This window comes from Pelobates fuscus, chromosome 8 (assembly GCF_036172605.1).
Source record: "Pelobates fuscus isolate aPelFus1 chromosome 8, aPelFus1.pri, whole genome shotgun sequence".
NCBI lineage: Eukaryota > Metazoa > Chordata > Amphibia > Anura > Pelobatidae > Pelobates > Pelobates fuscus.
The window spans coordinates 165235041-165247894 of NC_086324.1; the positions used below are offsets into that span (position 1 = coordinate 165235041).

General features: G+C 40.9%; 1 protein-coding gene across 1 annotated transcript in view; it reads left to right on the forward strand.

The window, feature by feature from the left end:
• Positions 1-12854, forward strand: part of PEMT (phosphatidylethanolamine N-methyltransferase) — a 440725-nt gene that overhangs the window by 243411 nt on the left and 184460 nt on the right. The gene's annotated exons all lie outside the window — the stretch shown is intronic.

The window sequence follows — 12854 nt, forward strand, 5'->3', positions numbered from 1 at the left end:
ACCGGAATTCAGACCCACTTTCTCCAGGGTAGGAGATCGGGGCTACGTTTAAAGACCAATTCTGCGTCAAAGTTCTAAAACTGGAGCGATAAGCAGAAACATTCCATTGGTTTCCATGGTGATTGTGTGTCACATTTACAACTTTGCTCCATCTCTGTTTTATTTTGCACAGCCCCTCATTATTCATTAAAACGTAGTTTGAATCTGAGAGCAGACATACTCCTACATTTTTTTTTTCCAGGAGAATCATTGCTAGCCCGGCGCGCCCCCCCCCCCCCCATATTCCACGGGACTTGGGAAATGGCGTAATTCAGAGCAGAATCCCGTCAGTATCGCAGCGAATCATACTTTCGTATAGTTTGAGACACTCCACGTGAGGAATTTAGAAGTGGTTTAAAATTCACCTGCTTACTCACGCATTTGAATTATGCACCACCAGCTGCCCCGTGTTCATATCCTGTCTTCCATCCACATATTAACTTCATGCTATAATTGGCCTGTGGTTAATTCCCCATCGCTTTATGTGCATTCATTATTATGTAACTGTAATAAAAGAGTGAAAGAAAAGACGCGTAACCACATAGGTGTAGGTGTTTTTATTTATTTTGTATAAACTCTATCAGCGTACAAAGCAAGCTTAGCTGAAAGGCACGTGGCAAAGCAAAACCACAAATTCATACGGCACCTAAACTACCGATAAAGTTAAAGGGTTACTTCAAGCACCATGAGCACTTCAGGTCAGCTATGTTCTGAGTTTAGCTGCTTTGGACTAAAATTTAGAATTCACTTTGACTCTGCCAGAATCCTCTTAAAGGGACACTCCAGACCCACTAAAGCACTGTAGCATGTTGTGTGTGAAGAGTGTGTCCTCTTTTTTTTAAGTTTATGAAAAGTGCTGATTTTAATGGCTGGCAATCAGACATTTGGCCCTTTTACTTCCTGATTGTTTAGCTCAGTGGAGCTAACCTCAAGAGGCAGCAATTGCTCAGAGCACCTGCCTTGCAAAGACTTGTCACTGTGCTACACTGGGAAGTCTGTGATTGGACAGCCACAGAAAGTCTGGGCGGGGTTAGAAGGGGACGGCTTGCAAAGGCTGTAGATAAGAGATCTGCAGCTGTTTCAAACTGTTTTTTTGGATAATGCATAGAAGCATAGATAATTAAATGCATACATGTATATCTACTAAGAGATTTATTATTGGTTTTGTATTTGGACAGTGGAGTGTCCCTTTATATGGATTCAACAACATAAAAGTAACTTGAAGTCTGTTGTTCATTACCCATGCCCGGGTCTTAAGATAATTGTGAGATACATTTAGAAAAATGCTCACCCAGTCTCTTCAGTAATCTATGTCATTAATTATATTACAAGTATGTTAGGCTATTCTGTCTAATATCTGCGCCGAATAAAATAAAAAATAAAAAAAAAGAATCTCTTTATATTTTCCCCAAATCTGTTGATCTTAAAAAAAAACAACAACCAACAAGATGTGTCTGTACTGAAATTTGTTTATAAGTTTTCAAGTACGGACAGATTGTATCATTACTGTTTTAATTGCTGGGACCTATCTCTGGAGGCTGCCTGGACGTCAGAGTGGGATACAGAGAGAGTGCGTTTATAAAGCTGGTTTAAGCAATGTTTCTTTACGACCGGTGTGACAGCGCCTCCTAGTGTCCAAATGTTGCAAGTCAGGCAGCTCCAATAATACATCTTGCACTTGGAAACTATATAAAGTGAATTTTACATTTAAGGTCAAAATAGCAAACTGGGGGGGGGGGGGGGGGGGGCGGGGCCGGGCGCCCACGCCGACAGGCTGCGGGCCTCTTGTGCTCCTGGGGAAACCGACTAATTTAGGTGAAAATACCCACCTTGAGCTGCTTGAAAACCCTGGGGGTTCGGCGTACGGAGTCCTGGAGTGTCCCGGTGCAGCCGGAGCACCTGATATTAGGTGAATCTGGGTCCTGGAGAGGCACTCTAGGAGTTGGGACCTGAGGCATACCGGGGAGGAGAGCGAGGCGGACGTTTACCCCCCCCTCTGGATCAGCGGGGGCCATCCCGGTCCCTACCAGGCAAGATACCGCTACAGAGCGACTACCCGCTGAGGGTACACGGCTCCCACGCGGCCTTCTTAAAATGTCCGACGGTGGCTAAACAACTCCACTGTACCAAATATGGAGGAACCCCAAAATAGATCGGAAGCAGAGCTAGTGAGCCATATGGTCTGAGCAGTGACCAATCCCGTTTACCAACCGCAGACAAGAAAGAAAAGGACAGCCTGCATCCCAGATCTATACCCACACGACAGAGGAACCTCCAAATGACAGCTAAGTGCCTGCCTCATCATAACGTGCTCTTTCAGCGATCCATACCACCAACAAGAGGGAGTACCCGGAGAGGACATACCTAAGCACTGACCCCAATACAACACAACCCGCACCTGAACACTATGGGTTTAATAGCACAGCGTCTATACTCACCCGACGACCAGGAGACCAGTTAACGAAGATCCGCAACCAAGGTGACATATGGCGGGACTTTGGGGCTCAGAGAACCTCACTACTGGGACTATCCTTAACATTGGAAAAACTGCCTGAGCTCTAAAATGAGGCTGATAAACCTAGGAGATTTCTGTAATCTGTTATAGTGACCCTAATCTGTACAACTCTTGCAAGTCTCCTTCTCTTTTTTTTCTGTACCGCCATAATCACATGCCTCAATAAAATAAAGAATTAAAAAAAAAAAAAATTGCGAACTGGAAAAATTCTCTAAGTCAGGTATGCTTTTGATTCAGCTGCTCTGGATTTGAAATTCACTTGGAATTCTCACATTAGTAAATGTTTTTATTATTTTATTATTTATATAGCGCCAGCAAATTCCGTAGCGCTGTACAAAGGGTGGACTAACAGACACGTAATTGTAACCAGACAAATGGACTCACATGAAATAACCCTGCTTTCTCAGCCTCCCTGCTTACTGTCTGGAAAAACATTCTAGAACCCACAAAATCACCACAGATTTTCAAACCTTCCTTCTTACTACGACAGGCTGGGAAACGTTGGGTAAAGGGAATATTAAAAGGGGACTTTGTATATAATCATACTAAAGTATTTAATATACCGTAGTTTTTTTTGCTTATTTCCAAGTACTACCCATGGTTTTACATGTTATTATTGCCCAACTTAAAGGATTGATACAACAAAAATAAAACAACAACCACAACAGGGTTGTAATAATTAAAAAAAATGAATAATAAAAATACAACAGTTTTTTGTTAGACTAGGCCTTACTGGGATTCCGCCCCTTCCCCCCAAAAAAAGTTATAACTAAATACATTGAAAGTTACCTGCGTTCCAGCACCGAGGCCTAGTTCATAAAAAGCCCATTCCTAACTGTGCAAAGTTATTCTCCCACACTCGCAGAGTGGAGGGCGAGCTGAATTGAGGACTGAATTGAGGACATTTATCACAAGTATGACAACAGACAACAACAGGGTTAAAATTTCCAGGAATTCAAATTAATATAAAAATTCAATTTGGCTATTTTGTCCTCAAATGTAAAATTCATTTTGAATTCCTGGCAATTTGCACTACATATATGCACAGAATTCACCTTAGCCCGTCCATAACTCTCATTCCGGACTGGCTAATGGCGCTGTCAGGAATGGAATTTCTCTGCCGACAGCTAAGTATGCTGCACATACAGACTCCAAGTACTATGACCACTTCAAGTCACTGAGCTAGTCACGGTCCTTGGAGTAACCATTTAATGGTACCTGGTTTATCAAGTTTTCCAGGAATCAAGGTAAAAAAATCCCCAGCTCAGCTATTTTTTCTATTTAATTGTAGATATTTTTCTTTCAATCCATCAATTTCGTATTTTAGAAGGCGATTTAAAATCACCTGTATCACGTAAAGAATGTGGGAATGTCCACGAACCATAATGTGTCAAACCCACACTGCCCCAATATTAGTAGGTCCTACTCTAGGGGATAAACAGGCGCGATTAAACCGCTCCAACATCAGGTTTGATGCGTGTTCTGCTCCCTTGTGCATTTTATATAAATGTATGTCTCTTGTAAAATATTACAATTAAGAAACGCAAGTTTTGGTTTGTTGCCCAATTTCCTTTCCGTTCCTTTTTTCCCTTTCACTCTTTTTATTTCTAAAATTTCCAATTCCCTAGTCATTTCTTCAATATTCTCAGCATAGTGAATTACACCAAAAGAATTGTGTATAAATGCACATTCAAAGCAGCTTTTCATTACGACAACATTTTTATCACTAGCGACTGCTGCAGGAAATGCCATTATCTCGCTCACTACGAGACCATATTAAGGCTTCTGCGGTCTAACAGGGGTCTAACAGGGTCCTCCATAGACTTGAGTGTTGTATTCTTGCATTCTTAGGTGGGCCCCTGGAAGATGTCGTGCCAAGAGCTGAGGATTAAAAATCGCAGTGGCCACAGGGGACAGCATTAGGTAAGTATAAGTGACCTTCGCAGCACCCCTGGGGTACTTCCACTATGCTGCGATGTCACCTATGGAGGTGTCTGCAAAATATGCAAAGACCCCCGAGGTGACCGAGCCGAATGAATAGGAAGAACGAGGTGATAGAATACATTATATCCACAGTATTTTTATTGTCACATTGCTATAGTAACCTTAAACTGGATCCGCAGCCAATGTTCTCATTTAATATGTTTTTATTGGTTTTAGAAATGAAAACAAACTGCCAGGTTCCGAATAAAATATTTACCTGGAAGTCCATGTGAATGAAGAGGCGGATTTATGTGAGAAAATGTATCGATCTCACTTGAACTAGTTCTGGGTTAATTATAAAACCCTCCCAGCACACTTTGCTCTCATTTGAGCACGGGATCCCTCTGTATATAAACATTTGTCATTTCTACGTCACAAATCACAAGCTTGACTTTCTGGACACCGTATACAGCACTACAGATAAGAGAGCAAAGACAGCTTTGTGTAATAAAACAGTACAGCCAGGCTTAAAGGGAAACCACCACAGCTAAGTTTTAGCAAATTACATCACAATCTAGTTCAGTCCTGGCACAGTCAGGGCACAAGTTACACTGGAGGAGAAATAGACACATTTATCAGAGTGTTATGTAAAGTATTGGTTGGGTACACTCGGGGCACCAATACATCTTTATGCATTTGACAGATTTTGGCATCATTAAAGGACCACTATAGGCACCCAGACCACTTCAGCTCAATGAAGTGGTCTGGGTGCCAGGTCCAGCTAGGGTTAACCCTGCAGTTGTAAACATAGCAGTTTCAGAGAAACTGCTATGTTTACATATGGGTTAATTTAGCCTCTAGTGGCTGTCTCATTGACAGCCGCTAGAGGCGCTACTGTGCTTCTCACTGTGAAAATCAGTGAGAAGACGCTGGACGTCCATAGGAAAGCATTGAGGAAATGCTTTCCTATGGACTGATTGAATGCGCGCGCGGCTCTGGCATTCAGCGCTGACATGGGAAGAGGGAGGAGTGTTCCTCAGCGCCGAGGGAGAAAGGTAAGAGTTTCACCCCTTCCTCCCGCTTCAGCACGGCGAGAGTGGGACCCTGAGGGTGGGGGGGACCTAAAGACTCTATTGTGTCAGGAAAACGAGTTTGTTTTCCTGGTACTATAGTGGTCCTTTAATATGCTATATTTTTTTTTTACACTCAAATCTTAATAGTTTTTGCACAAAATAAATGTTTAGCAGAATGCTTCACCATAGGTCTGCCTCCAAGCCATGTCACCTCACGAAAAGACTTCCTTAACGAAGGTATGTACAAAGTTTCTGCCCTAACAGCACTGACTGGGTGGCTCTTCCTTCACAACCTGGCTGCAGACAGTCAGAGAAACAGCAAATAGGTATTGATATACTTTCTATATGTCTTCCTGGGTGACCTCTCCTAATGCGGGGTGTTTTGTTGTTCAGATCATTCAGTACTGTCAGTGGCTAGGCTGTGTACATACATGTGATAAGGAAGTATTTTTCTGGATTGAGGGGGTGTGGCTAAGGAGGCGGGATTATGGTGCAGCATTCTACAAAATATGTATTTATTTTATGCAAAAACTATAAAGATCTGAGCATGCAACAAAAACACAGCATGTTAATGAGGCCAAAACCTACCAAATGCTTTAGAGTAGTTTTGGAGTCCGGATGGTGCCCTATAATTATTTTAATCATTAAAGTGTTCTAAAAGTAATGAAAAAAACACGAAGGTTTTGTTCAGAGTTAATTCTGCCAGTTTTCACAGAATTTTCCATTTCAGAGGAATGGTCTAAAGGTTGATAAATGCGTTGCATCGCTAAAAAAAATTAGATGTACCTAAATAGTTCCTAGGACGCGCATTATTCCCAGGTACTGCTAAATTCATCAGCGCAGATTTCTACATTTAATAAATCTTTTCACATTTTAAGGATAAATAAACATAATATTAAAAATACTGGGAAGCAATTGTTGAACTTTTTACAAGTTGTAATAAATATTAATGTACACTACTCTTGAAAAGGTTGCAATCACCGCAGCTCTTTGGTTTAAAGCTACTTAAAGGCCTAAACGTTACTTGCGACTGCAAGCGAGGTGGGTCCATGACACACGCACCAGGGGCGAATTTGTGCTTGCCAGAGCAGAATCCTCATTCATTTACCAGAGGCTGTGTTGTATAATCTGGGAATTGTACAGAATTGAGAGAGAAATTGGACATTCTAATTCCAATTTACCCACACGTTTTGGCCTGCATTTCCTAAAGACGAAATCTTTATCACTAGCGATTGCTGTGGGAAAACCCATTAAGTCGCTCACTAGGAGAAAATAATGAGGCTCCCTCGGTCTAACAGGGTTCTCCATAGACATTGGTGTTGTACGCTTGCATATTTGGGTGGGCTCCTGGAAGATGACGTACCAAGAGCTGACGGACAGTGGGAGGTAAGTATAACTTACCACCGCAGCACCCCCTGGGGGTGCCAAGTCCCCCAAAGGTGTCAGAGTCGTCTTAATAGGAAGAACGTAGTGATAGAATGCTTTATATCAACAACATTTTTATTGCTACATTGCTGGAGTCTATAGTTCCCTTGTTGATTCCACACAGCTATTGGAAAACCTTCAGCTCTGAGACACCCATTATAAAGCAATCCAATATACATTGAAATTTAAATAATGAAATATCAGTAATGAACCCTTTGCGTGCCATTAGAGACGTACAAAACAAACGCGATATACACCAATTTGGCAAGTGTTAAAAAAACAACACAGGGTGACAAGCAAGGTGTGATTTGAATGTGAAGAATTTTTGGAATCTTGAGGAATCAATATTTAATCGGATCGCCGTGGGGGGGTGGTGGTGGTAATAAACGTTGTATTACTTCCCGTATTCTTGCTTTATCTGTGTTTGGGTTTGCTGAGCAGATTACAACAGGATGTTTGAATACTGTCCTTGACGGAGACACAAAGTTCTTTGTTGCAAAGCAGAAAAAAAAAAATATAAAAATCCATAGAGGATTGTGAAATTGCTAGTATACAATTGTGTGATGGGAAGCAAAGGATTTGGGGTAATACGATGATGGCAAGACAATGGCATTCTAAGCAGAGAGTATTCTAACGTCACATCTGTTCACAGTGTGAGACCTTGGACTCTATGTTCTCTCTTTATACATATCCACAATCGATATGCTAGTGAGGTATACAAAAGACGTGGCGCGGTCAATATCTCGAAACGACCTGGCAAGCTCAATCCGGATAACAGGTTTCATTTTAAAGGGGACATTACATTGTATCTCTCGCTGGCATTCCCATTCTAGACTGACGTTGCTGGAATTCATGTATTTATTAATGAAGTTAAATCCCTCAGCTCTTCTGAACCTCTTAAAGTAACAAGTCCTGTACTGATCTGTTTTCAACAGTGTTTAAAGGGGAACCGTCATGTCTCTTTAATGTACACCACTGAATAAAACATTAGAAATAACCTAGAACTTATGTTAAAACTTTTGTTGTTGAAATTTTCTTTTTTTTCGAAGGAACGCTATGATGTTAAAAAATAACATATTTCTTGACCTGCAAACTGAACAGACACATGGTAACAGGGCTTTCGCTGTATATGCCGATTTCTCTGAAATATGCACAAATACACAGCTTGTATACATGCCAACGTGCACTACCTGAGTTAGGAGTGCCTTGGTGTGCTTCCTGTTACCTTCTCTGGGTGTTTTTGCAATTGGGAGCCCGAGGTGGCTTGCTGCGGCGTGTGGGTGATGGCGGCCACGTTCCTCGTCCTTGCATTGGTAGTGTGGAATGTACTGGTCTCCTACCACCACCCCTGGTGTGGGTGATCCCGTTCCACTCCTGGGAGGCAACCCAGCTGTATCGGACACAAGATGATGTTGAGCCAGCACCCTCAGACACAGAGACCTGTATCATGGCAGACGTCACATGCCCTCATGAGTGCTGAAGCCTGACTTCGCGATCAAGCTGGACAGAATATTTGATGCCTTCTGGAGAAAATGTGCACTCTGAGACCAACAGGCTATTGTTGCTGTACACGAATCGAGTGAGCAATTGTCTCTGGTGTTGCTTACATGCTACCATCGCAGATACACAGAACGCAAAGCAAAGAGAGTCACAGTTATTGTGGTTTAGTTTGGGCTATTTTAGCGCCATTTCTCATATGCAGTTGGTGGCAACATTCCACTCCATTTACCAAGTAAATTATTACTGTTACTATTTCAGTTCTTACTGCAACTTTGTCTTGTTGCAAGCTAACTGCAACTTTGTTTTGTTGCAAGTTACTTATACCAGAGGTATCCTGAAAACTTATGAACAGGTCCTCTGTGTTTTTATGTATCTAATGTAGCTATATCTTTAGTGTATATTTGTACAGCACCTCATTTATGTATAATTTATCACTACAAAGAATGTAGCAACTATATCTTTAGTGAACATTTGTATAGCACCTCATTTATGTATAATTTATCACTTTAAAGAAGGAACCATATCTGCACTGTGACCATTGTAGACCTGTCAATAAGTATGCTGGATATCTTAACAGCGAGTATAGGTCTTTCTCTGCATAGGTCACAGGGTTGATTACCAGCACTTTCAGTGTTTGATTGTTTTTGTCTATTTGGTCGCTCACACGTTACACTGATTGCTATTGGACTATCAGTTGCATACAGCTACCATATCTTCTGTGTATATTTGTACAGCACTTCATTTAATTATGATTTATCACTAGAAAGATTAATCCTCATCTTGACTGTGATCGTTTAACAGGCCTGTCAAATACGCTGGACATTTTATCAGCGATTGAAGGTCTCTCTTTACATAGGTCACAGGGTTGATTACCTACCAGCACTTTCAGTGTTCGATTTTTTTCACAGGTCACAGGGCTGATTCATGCTCAGAAACTCGGCAGCAGCTGCCCATTAGACCCCAATTCAGTGTTCTCCGAATTGCACACTACTTGAAGTATCGAATGTCACCCACATTGCAATTTGGGGCAGATGTGCCGCGATACTATGTGCACAAATATACCATTATAATATAGGTATACGTGTATTCACCATCTAGCTTACAGATTTTGATTAGCACTTATTTTTTTGGTTATTTTCTTTCGTTTTGCTGTACATACAGTTACACTTACTGTAAATTCACTAAAAGTTATTTTCAATATTTTTTATTTTTTCCTCCAATTGTTTTATATTTTTTGTACTATTAAAAGTTAAATTTTAATGATATTTTGATCCACTAAGGGCACTCATAGCTTGTCTCCTCTTTCCTGTTACTACCCTGGTAGTCCATTGTGGGTTAACCCCATCTTTTGAGTGTCTTTCCTGTAGCTTCCACCTTTTTTTCTTTTCTTCAGAATTCGGTGATGAGCTCAGGAATTAATCTCTCACATCACCATTACACCCGTCGTCATTACATGCTGCATGGGAAGGATTTTTTTTTTAAAGAAAAATCATTGTGGGACTCGTAACTATCTTACCTGAGGGGTCTCCTGTATTTTTTCACCACTTTCTATTTATACTTCACCTTGTAAGATGCATCATACTATTGATGTTTTAACCGTATATACTGTGTAATCTTTTATCCTTACCATGCACATCAAAAAATAAATTAAAAAAATACATATTTCTATTTACCCTTAGTGTGATCCTTTATCCATTTACATAATCTGCTGAGATGAATGCTTCGCTATTCAAATGCTTCATATAGAGAATAAAAATCTTCAAAAAGCACTAACAGAGTTCAGTGTTACTGGGCTGGAGCTGACAACACAATGCAAAAACATTCCATTTTCAAAGGTCTTCATGAGGGATTGCCACTAAAGACGTGATCTCAGACAAATGTAAATATAAAGGATAGGGAGAAGATGTAACGGGTTCAGTGCTTAGAGTATCCCTTCAAATATACATTAAACATTTAGCAATTGACATCTCAATCCAGTAACAAGTTGCATTGCTTCTGTTTATCCTCTTCGTTCTATTTTATTTTTTAGACCTCACGAGTATATATTTGTTAAAGGAGAAGAATATATAATTTTAATAATATTAAAATAGTGTTTGTACTTTAACCTATCTACAGTGGGTTGTTATCTGGTGACTCTGTGTCTGTCCAACCAATGAGGAGTTTGAGTTAAACATATACATATCTTATTAAAATTACATGTATGTTAAACCATTTTAATGTGTTATAGCACATCTGAAAATGAATAGGCTTATACAGGCAGTCCTCACTGACTGACTGGGTTCCGTTCTTACGTCTCAGTCGTAAAATGAATTGGTCGAACCCTATAGACTGTAAGCTTGTTTGAGCAGGGTCCTCTTCAATCTATTGTTCCTGTGAGTTTTCTTGTAATTGTCCTATTTATAGTTAAAGGGATACTCCAGGCACCCAGACCACTTCTGCTCATTGGAGTGGTCTGGGTGCCAACTCCCACTACCCTTAACCCTGCAAGTGTAATTATTGCAGTTTTCATAAACTGCAATATTTACATTGCAGGGTTAAGTCCTCCTCTAGTGGCTGTCTACTAGACAGCCACTAGAGGTACTTCCGTGCTCATAGAACACGAAAAGTGTTTTAAAACGATGCTGTATGCCCTCACGCTATGTATAATGCTTTCCTATGGCGAGGTCTAATGCGCGTGCGCGGCCATTGCTGCGTATGTGCATCAGGTCTCCCCCACTGACTGACCTCGGTGGGGGAGGAGAGTCAGCAGAGCCTGACCCAGCGCCGAGGGACATCGTCGCTGGACTCCGGTAAGTCACTGAAGGGGTTTTAACCCCTTCAGCAACATGGGATGGTGGGTGGGAGGGAGAGGGGCACTACTAGGTCCTTTTCCTGGCACTGGAGATGGAGAATCCCTTTAAATCACCCCTCTTATAATATTGTAAAGCGCTACGGAATCTGTTGGCGCTATATAAATGGCAATAATAATAATAAGTGGGTATGCGCTAGTGAGCACGTGCGATAGAGCAGGTCTACTTTTGGGGAAATTCCCCCTAACACCTGTGTTCTCCACTGATTAATAAAAAGTAGGCTAAAGGGACTCTGTAGGCATCAAAACTATTTTAACTTAACAAAGCAGTTTTGGTGTAGAGATCATGACCCTGCAGTCTCACTGGTCAATTCCCCTTCACATGCAGGGAGGTGTGACTAGGGTGCATAAACAAAGTCATTTAACAATTCAATGGCAGAGAACTGGGCAGTCAGACTGCAGGGGCATCTATACACCTATATACACCAATACTGCTTCACTAGGCTTAAGTTGTTTTGATGCCTATAGTATCCCTTTAAGTGCTATAATTTCAGTTTAAAAAGCACAGGAAACAAAAAACAGAACAATAACTTTATTAACAATATATATAATGTCATATTTCCTTCGGGTAGAATTAGAACAGGCTAACAATTCTGTGGGTTTAACTATTGAATATCAAGGTCAGGCGTAGCAGGTTTAAGACAATTTGTGCATTAAGGGAACAGTACACAGCCAGTAATCTTTAATAATGGCAATATCAATGTTTGTTGAGTACGTTTCCCATGGTGCTCAGCTTATGGTAAATGGGACACGCACTCTCCAAACATCAGTGCAGTTACTGTCAAAACTAGCGACCACAGTAAAATAAAAAAAAAACATTATAGGTCCTTTCACTTGTCATCCGCACAGAGAATATGATTTACTAGCCTACACCTATTGATTGAAACCAGGGGTGCCCAAACTGTAGATCCCCAGTTTTTATAGAACCACAACTCCCATGATGCTTAGCATGCCTTTAGAATGACAAAGCATCATGGAAACGGTAGTTTAAAAACATCTGGGGATCTGCCTTTTGGCCCCTCTGATTTAAACCATTCTGTTATATTATATTTCAATAAACACAAGCTAAATCACGTGTGTGCAACTTTATCACGGATGTCATATCTTAGCAGTGCACTGCTCATGTAACAAATCTACACAACGTTATAAACCACAAATCTCAGTAGTAAATATTTGTAATAACAGTTACACATGAAAGTTAAATTGAAAACGCATAAGTTTAACTGTTTGAGTCCCAGATGATGAGGCACCAGTCGAGTTTTTGGACTAGGAAAGACGTAGTTCATTATAACCCGGGCCAACATTGTTCTTAGTACTGGGTGAGTGTGCCGGTTGAGAAATTGATGCCCAAACAGAGCTGGAGATAATGTGGGGAGCTTAGACTTTGAGGTTCTGTATAAAGAGCAATACTTAGGTTTCCATGGAGATATCCCCACGTTTAGAAATGTGCACCAAAATTGCCCTTTATAAATACCCTTTATGTCTGAGGAAACTTTGCAGTCAGACATGGTAAATCTTGTGAAAATGTTAA